The 9,745-nt window shown below is 34.8% G+C and overlaps 1 pseudogene; it reads left to right on the top strand.

Moving 5' to 3' along the window:
• The window catches only part of LOC106459875, a 61,556-nt pseudogene that overhangs the window by 26,372 nt on the left and 25,439 nt on the right, over window positions 1-9,745 (top strand).

The raw sequence follows: 9,745 nt of genomic DNA on the forward strand, positions 1-9,745 counted from the left end.
GGTATGGGCAGGTGGTTAGGGCGCTTGACTCAAAATCTGAGAGTTGAAGGTTCGAATCCCTGTCCATTATAATGTGACGGTCAATCGCACTATTTATTGGTAAAAGAGTAGCCCAAGAGTTGGCGTTGGGTGGTGATGACTTTCCTCCCTCTAGTCTTTCACTGCTAATTTAGGGACGGCTAGAAAGAAACATTTTGAAATAATCTATTTGAAATAATTCGAATAATTTAACTAAAAATATGAAAAACTTTAAACATAAGTTATCAATAAACGGACTATGTAGGGGTTAAGGTTAGTTTGTTAGGCTAGCAGTAAGTCTGACGGCTTATAACGATCAATACTGGGTTTCGATATCCAGGTGCACAGAGCATAGATAGCCCATCATGTAGCTTCGTGCTTAACAACAAACAAACAAAACAATGAAAGTCAAATTCGTTACGTAAAATGTTTAAAATACTCACCTTCTTACAACACAAAATTCTGCTATTAATACACAATGTCTAAAATACTCACCTTCTTATATCACAAAATTCTGCTATTAATACACAATGTCTAAAATACTCACCTTCTTACAACACAAAATTCTGCCATTAACACACAATGTCTAAAATACTCACCTTCTTACAACACAAAATTCTGCCATTAACACATAAAAACTTAACCAGACTTTTCAACGTATTTTTGTTTGTTTTTCTTCTTCTTTAAGTAAAATAAACAATATTTGAAAGAGTAACAAAAAGCTAGTATTATCTCTAAGTTCTTATTTCTGACACGCAGTCCTGCTTGAAATCCTATACTGAAGTAGGTCATTAAACACGTTAATCGTATATATCTTGCATGCATAATACATGAACCCTTTTATTTTTTCTACGCTAATATATCACTCTTTTAACGGTAAGCCGTTCAATCGGTTTACTTACACAAGAAGTATCTTACTTTTTACCAAAGAGCAAGTAAATGTATGGTTCTTACTAAAAACCATTAATACCAGTTCAGAAATTTGATTTTTTTTACGGTTTATTAAATTTTGACTGTCTGTGTAAGTTCTTTTTTTAACATAAATTATTCTTGAAAAGGCATGGCAAATAATAAACTTATTTACTGACAGAAAATTACGAGATATTGTGACAAATTCGTATTTTGTAAGTTACACAACAGAGTTATTATTGTCATACATGAAAACTGTTTGTGTTTTTTGTAAGCTTTAACTTGATTGGTCACAGCGTTTTTAGAAATGTCCCTCAATGCAAAAAAAATTCAATAAAAGCAGCCTCAGTATTTTTTCACATTGTTTTTGTTCATAATGACAAGGCTATTTAATTTATAGTACAAAGTAAATTGATTTGACAGAGTGGTAGATGAAATAACAGCATTGTAAATGGTCTGTTTTGACTCAAGCGTGGAAAGTTGCAATGAGAAACCAGTTATTTGGAAATACCTATTAAGAAATGTAAAAAAAAAAAAACTTATCTTCCATGAAGTACAAGAACGATGTTTAAATATAGTGGAATGTTGTACTTTATTTTACACGTAGAGAAATGTGATAAACATAGATAGAAACTTCCTTTTGTTTATTCTGATAATCTACTTGAAACTAGAAGTATGTTTGTAAGATACTGAAATCAACCTTGATTATGTTGTACGTCTGTATTGAAGTCAGGCTCTACAGAGTTAAACAACAACTGTATTGAAGTCAGGCTCTACAGAGTTAAACAACAACTGTATTGAAGTCAGGCTTTACAGAGTTAAACAACAACTGTATTGAAGTCAGGCTCTACAGAGTTAAACAACAATTGTATTGAAGTCAGGCTCTACAGAGTTAAACAACAATTGTATTGAAGTCAGGCTCTACAGAGTTAAACAACAATTGTATTGAAGTCAGGCTCTACAGAGTTAAACAACAATTGTATTGAAGTCAAGCTTTACGGTGTTAAACAACAATTGTGTTAAAGTCAAGCTCTGTAGGGTTAAACAACAATTGTGTTGAAGTCAAACTCTGTAGGGTTAAACAACAATTGTGATGAAGCCAAGCTCTACAGAGTTAAACAACAACTGTGTTAAAGTCAGACTCTGTAGGGTTAAACAACAATTGTGCTGAAGTTAAGCTCTACGGTGTTAAACAACAATTGTGATGAAGCCAAGCTCTACAGTGTTAAACAACAATTGTGTTGAAATCAAGCTCAATAATGTTAAACGATAATTGTGTTAAATTCAAATTCTATTATAGTTGAAAATAACCTCTGTATTGTTAAACAACAATTGTGTTGAAGTCAAACTCTGTAGGATTAAACAACAATTGTGTTGAAGTCAAGCTCTACAGTGTTAAACAACAATTGTGTTAAAGTCAGGCTCTGTAGGGTTAAACAACAATTGTATTGAAGTCAAGCTCTACAGAGTTAAACAACAATTGTGTTAAAGTCAAGCTCTGTAGGGTTAAACAACAATTGTGTTGAAGTCAAGCTCTACAGTGTTAAACAACAATTGTGATGAAGCCAAGCTCTACAGTGTTAAACAAAAATTGTGTTGAAATCAAGCTCAATAATGTTAAACGATAATTGTGTTCAATTCAAATTCTATTATAGTTGAAAATAACCTCTGTATTGTTAAACAACAATTGTATTGAAGTCAAACTCTGTAGGGTTAAACAACAATTGTGTTGAACTTAAGCTCTATAGTGTTAAACAACAATTGTGTTGAAGTCAAACTCTATAATGTTAAAGAACAATTATGTTGGTTTCAGCTTCAGAAGTTTTGTGGTAAGATACTCAAAGTTATCTTTTTTGGACTCTTTAACAAAGTTTTCGTGAGGTCACACTGCAATTGTTATTTGACTTCTGGTAAGCTGTACAGTCTGACGAAGAGCGCAAACTCGAAACGTCATCCTTTTCAAATATAAATATAAAAATACTTGACGGCTATTTAACCTATTCTTTAATTTTTCTATAATGTTTAACAATAATTGTGTTGAAGTCAACCTCGGTATTGTGAAACAACAATTACATTGAAGTTAAACTATAGAGTTAAACAACAACTGTGTTGGTTTCAGCTTCAGAAGTTTTGTGATAAGATACTCAAAATTATCACTTTTAGACTCTTTATAGAAGTTTTCATGAGGAGACACTGCAGGTCTTTAAGTGTTTTTTCAATGACATTTCAGAGTTTAATAATAACAAATAATAGCACATATTGAGTACTAAAGCGTTGATGAGTAATGTATGTACGGCTTAGTAAGATGCAATGATTTCCTTATTTCTCTAGATCTTGCTGCAAGTGTGTGTACGGTTTAGTTATCTTATGTGATTTTCTTAGTTTTGTAGACGTTTCTGGAAGTTTACGTATGGGCTAATTTTTTCTATGATTTTTTTTTCTGCAGATCTTGCTGCAAGTGTGTGTACGGTTTAGTTATCTTATGTGATTTTCTTAATTTTGTAGACGTTTCTGGAAGTTTACGTATGGGCTAATTTTTTCTATGATTTTTTTTTCTGCAGATCTTGCTGGAAGTGAAGTCAAGTTTGATCGTCAAGGAGATGGTTTGGGACGATACAACATATACAATTACCAACGTATCCCAAATACATCTTTGTACGAATACAAAGGTATCGGTGAATGGTTCAATGGCTTGCATTTAAATTTGGACGAAGTAGTGTGGTCTCAAGGCTCACGCAAAGTGCCACCCTCTATCTGCAGCGAACCCTGCGGGGTGGGTGAAATTAAGATGACACAAACTGGAGAAGTTTGTTGTTGGATTTGTTCGCGTTGTAACAAGTGGGAATACGTGCTGGACGAATTTACTTGTGCGGACTGTGGTCACGGGCGCTGGCCGTACCCTGACAAACTTAGCTGTTACGACCTAACGGAACAGTATATGCGCTGGAACTCAATTTTTGCCCTTGTGCCTATTGCTATATCGTGTCTAGGTATTTTACTGACTCTTGGAGTGATGATCATTTTTGTTCTAAATAACAACACTCCAATCGTCAAGGCTTCAGGTCGAGAACTTAGTTACATGCTGTTATGGGGCATCTTATTTTGTTATCTTATGACATTTATTCTTCTAGCTAAGCCTAGCCCTGTGATTTGTGGCTTACAACGTTTTGGCGTAGGCTTTGGGTTCTCGATTATATACAGCGCCCTCTTAACAAAAACGAATCGTATTTCTCGAATTTTTGACAGTGCTCGTAACTCGGCACGTCGCCCGAGTTTCATAAGTCCTCGATCACAGGTTATAATTACGTCGGTGTTCATTGCTGTTCAGGTTATCGCCACTCTGGTATGGTTCATGATCGAGATACCAGGCGTCCGCCAGTACTACCCGGACGGAAAAAGGAACGAAGTCATCCTGAAATGTCACACCAAAGACACCAGCTTCCTTATTTCACTGCTCTACAACATGGTGCTGATAACAGTCTGCACCGTATACGCTGTCAAAACCCGCAAGATTCCAGAGAATTTTAACGAGTCAAAGTTCATTGGCTTCACAATGTACACAACGTGCATCATATGGCTAGCCTTTATACCCATTTACTTCGGTACAGGCAATTCTTTCGAGGTAAATATTTTCGAATTGTTCTTAACTTTGTTTAACGCAAACTGGAGTTTATAACGAGATTTTTCTATGAATACGAATAAAATAACGGGTTATATCTCCAGTGAAATGTATCTTTACTGGCTTCGTCAGGGTTAGCGAACTCGTAGGTTATCTATATCTCCTAACGAAGTTGTGACACATTCTGGAGATATAAGTCGTTACTGTATTCACATCAATAAATTTTTAATATTTTACCCCTCTCTATTTTAATAAATCCGCGCATCACCCCTCTCTATATTAATAAATCCATGCATCATTTGTTTTCTCGTATTTAGTATTTCTTCCTCCAAACATTATTTTCTAACGCCATTTATAATGCTTCGCTTTCTTATTTTGTATTTGTTTCCTTAGATTCCTCGTTGTTGTTTTACTAACTTGTTCAACCTATTTCTTTTAATTTCCTCTTCTTTCATCACATTTCCTTCTTGCCAATTTGATCTTCATTTTTACATATCTCTTTCCTTCTCGTATCCTTGTATGTAACTTATCGTTTCACCGAACCTTTCCAAAATGTATTAATCACAGATGTTTTCCTAATACCAATTAAATTTACAGAACAGAGCTGGATCTGTGAGCATATTTTACCATTAAACTTTTCTGAGGATTCAAGTAAGGAAAACTACGGTCTAACAGGAGGCTAGCTCACTAAATGGTCTCTCTCTTCTTCATATTGTTTATACTTTTCTTTTAGAAATTACAGTGAATGGGAGTAACTTAAGTGAATATAATAACAGCTGCTTAATAGGGTAGAAACATACAGCTTAAAAGTCAATCCACTTGAATCGTTGAATGAGGTCAAAATATAAAGTTTTTATTAAGCAAAACTGAAACCTAATCGTGCAAATAAAACAACGTTATTTCAAAGCTAAAGTTTTTAGCAGGACCGATCTTCTAAAAAAATATATACATATAAAATAATATGCATTATTTAACAGATAAACTCAAATCTTAAGTATGTAAAAAAGGCTTAGCCATTATTATCAATGTAAAAAAGGCTTAGCCATTATTATCAAGCGTTTGTGATGACCATTTACTTAGAGAAAATAAATCTGTTTCAGGCGAATTCTCACTTCATTTACTTTCAATGTGCAAAACGCGATGTCTTAAAACTAAATAAAAACTATAGCGTTAAATCAACTATTAGATCGGTAATTTTAAAGGTGATACATACAAGTAGATACCCTTTCCGACCGCATTTCTTGTAGTAAATAGCGTACACTTAAAGTTACGGATGTTACAGGTCTTAAAAGTATTTCTAAGCCTTGGCTCTAAATGTCTAATTAATAAAATTTTCTTTATTCGCAACGTTCTTTCGTTCTCAACATCTTTAACTAGACATAAATATGAAACGTCATCATTCTCTGCTCAACAGAGAAGAAAAGAACGTTGCAAACAAATGATGGTTTATCAATTAGACATCTGGAACCGATCCTTAATGAAACATCTTTATCTTTTTCTAAAGATACGTGTATAATTACCATGGACAGGTGGTTAAGGCGCTGGACTCGCAATCTGAGGATCGCGGGTTTGAATCCTTGTCCCACCGAACATGCTCGCCCTTTCAGCCGTGGGGGCGTTATAATGTGACGGTCAATCCCACTATTCGTTGGTAAAAGAGTAGCCCAAGAGTTGGCGGTGGGTGGTGATGACTAGCTGCCTTCCCTCTAGTCTTACACTGCTAAATAAGGGATGGCTAGCGCAGATAGCCCTGGTGTAGCTTTTCGAGAAATTCAAAACAAACAATAATTACCGTACAAGTACAATGGCGCCATTTACAACAATAATTTCCAAACGGTGGCTCCTGGGCCTAAATCTTTATTTAAATTGATTTTGTTTTTAACTGTTTTTAAAGATTCTCGTATATTTAATTCATCTTCATCCGTTAACTGTTTAAAAATGTTTACATTATCCCAGTCAATAATGTGTTCAAAATTCGCCACATATTCCACCAAAGCCGATTCACCCGTTTTTAATTTACCACAGCATGTTGATGTTCTTTTACTCTAAATTTTAGGTTCCTACTTGTCTGTCCAATGTAAATTAGATCACTTATATTGTTTATATAACATTATACGCCATGGCGTTTTAGCCCCACCCCTAAAAAATGAAAGTACAACGCATGAATTTTAACTTATACATAATCACAGTTGAGTTCTTCAAATTTTTGTATGACGTAAAGGGTTAAAAAAGATCAAATAATACTATGGTGTAAGCTATATATATATATATAGAAAGTGCAGCATTAACATTTGTTTATAGTCAGTCCTAAAATGTGTTTTTTATATATATATCCGAGTAAAACGCATCATGACAGTTTTACAGACGCTTAAGATATAGCATTGTTTCCCTGCTGCAACTGACCCGCGTTTTGCTTAGTGGCTTACGTGCCGGTCTCCGGATAAGAAAGTCCAAGGCTGAGTCACTTGATGTTGCTGAATATGATCCACACGTTCAGCTGAGAAATCGTTATAACTCTGAAAGTCAATCCCACTTGATAATTAAAATTAGCGTCATAAGCGACGAGTGCTGTTGACTGGTTCCCTTTCCTCTGGTCAACATACATTGAGTTGCATAACAAATACTTGAAATAGTCACCAGGGTGTAAAATCTAAAAACATTTGTCGTATTTTGACAACTAATAATCCCTTCAGTGAAAGTAGTTTTATACGGGCTTTTTCGTTATTGGTGGGCACTAATTTAAAATATTCTGTAATGATTCATCTTGTAGCTTCCTATATATTTATGTATGTCCAGCTAACTCCTCCCACGGTTCTTGAGCTAGCAGAACCACATTTGGCACGAGAGTTGTCCTTATTTATATGACGTAACCCCCCTCCCCTTCTACCAAAAGGATTAAAACATATCCGAAAGGTTATCTAACCATGATGGGGGGGGGGGGCTAAGAGTAGGTTTTCAGGGTCGCTGCACCTGAATCTGGCATCAAATATTGTGTTCTTGTCAACCTTCTGGATATCGAGGACGACATGTCTGAAGCTGTATCCATACCTCCACTTGCAAGCTAGATGAGGCCAAACTTGGTAAACGTGCTCAGGAACCACAGACAGTGTCCTAATTAATTAATTTTGTGTGTGTGTGTTCGTGTTCGTGTCTACGTTGGTTAGCTATATAAATAATTGGGGATAATGAGGGATATTTACCGGTACATTGGGGTCTCTGTTAATCATAAGGGGGTCCTCGTTCAGAGTTCATCCGCAGCAGAGCGCAGATATTTCACGATATCTATAATTTTGAAAACCACTAAAACGTTTCTAAAACAATCTTTAACATCCAACAGATGAAACATGTCACAACAATGTGTTGACCGTTTAAGCACTGTATTTTGACCAATATCAGGTCTTACCATCAACTCTCGTTATGAAATGGAATATACACAAAACATTGCGGCTTGCATCATTGAGAGTCAGTGGAATGACGATTAATAAATACATTGGTTTGTTTTCATGTGTACACGCAAGCGTATATATATATATACACATAGAGCCATATATATTTAGTATAAAGAGTGTTTCAATGTTACAAATCATCAAAAAGTTTTCCAACAAATTCATTTACTTAAAGAACCCTTAAAATATAGATTGGTTATTTTATTTTGTTCCTTTTTTCTAACAGTAATGGCAATAAGTGCCTTCTACACGAATTAAACCTGTAAGGATGATTAAGTAGGCTTAACGTTATGAACTCAGATTATTGGGAAGCCATTTTGTTAGGCCTAATATCGATTTTCCATTGGATTCGAATAATATTTCTATCTTTATCCAGCTATTGTTAAAAGAGCCTGGTATGTTCCTGTATGATACGTGTTTTCCCTTGTTTGTTTGTTTTTTTATGTTTATGAGCTTTCTATTTAATTGTAAAAGAAATACGGGGAAAATATTTGACACTTAATGTATTTGCAACATCACTTGGTACATGTAACAATTCAAAAACTGATGTAACATGACTCAGCCTTAACTTTCATGTTTCACTAAGAAACCTTCATTTCTACCTACACTGACTGGTCAGGATTCTGCTGCAGCCTATAAAGTTAAAACAATGGCTGTTCGGGGAGAGTTTGGGAAAGCCACAAATTTTCTTAAATTGGCTAGCCGTGAAATTACCGTTACAAAAATCAACTAATGTTCTACGTAACCTGACTGTTCTGGGAATTATAGAACAGCTATAGTTTTAATTAACCTTATCGGTCTGGAATTTATAGGACTATAGTTTTAATTATCCTGACTTTTCTGGAAAATTACGGCTTTAATTAATTTGACTAATCTATAAATTATATGACGACTACAGTTTTAATTAAAGTGAATAGTATGAAAACTATAGTTTCAATTAACGTGATGGGTCTGGAAATTATAGGGCCATAGCTTTGATTAACCTGACTGTTCTAGGAATTATAGGAAAACTATAGTTTCAATTAACGTGATGGGTCTGGAAATTATAGGGCTATAGCTTTGATTAACCCGACTGCTTTAGAAGATATGGGAAAACTATAGTTTTAATTAACTTGATTTGTCTGGGAATACTAATAAAACTATAGTTTTAATTAACAAGACTGACGTATAAATCATAAGGAAACAAAACTTAAATTTTGTGTACTCTGATCTGATGGTAATGATGACTTCTGTTCATTTTCTTGAGATTTAAAACTTACTGGAAGTTGATCTGAACTAAGTAACGTTTCTCAAGGCCGACACTGAACGGTGTTTTAAGTTACTCTTGTATGGATGGATGGATGTTTCGGAAAGCGACCTATTAACTAAAGGCTTCTATTTAGAATGTTTAACGTCACTTTTGGACCGAATTAAACTTATCTCTTACAGTTTGGGGGGAGCATGCGTCTCTATGTGTACGGCAAAGCGACCTCTATGCTAAAATTCGATAACGAGGAACCCACTTTGAGACTAATAATGGTTGGAGACGGCTTGAATGGGTAATGAAGAAAAACTTTAATATAAGTTTAACATAACAGCATAACACACATAACAGTGCCTGATGATGAGAAAACCTTGTCGAAACGTTGTACATCTGCTGTTATGTTAAACTTATATTAAAGTTTTTCTTCATTACCCATTCAAGCCGTCTCCAACCATTATTAGTCTCAAAGTGGGTTCCTCGTTATCGAATTTTAGCATAGAGGTCGCTTTG

This window comes from Limulus polyphemus, unplaced genomic scaffold (assembly GCF_000517525.1).
Source record: "Limulus polyphemus unplaced genomic scaffold, Limulus_polyphemus-2.1.2 Scaffold673, whole genome shotgun sequence".
NCBI lineage: Eukaryota > Metazoa > Arthropoda > Merostomata > Xiphosura > Limulidae > Limulus > Limulus polyphemus.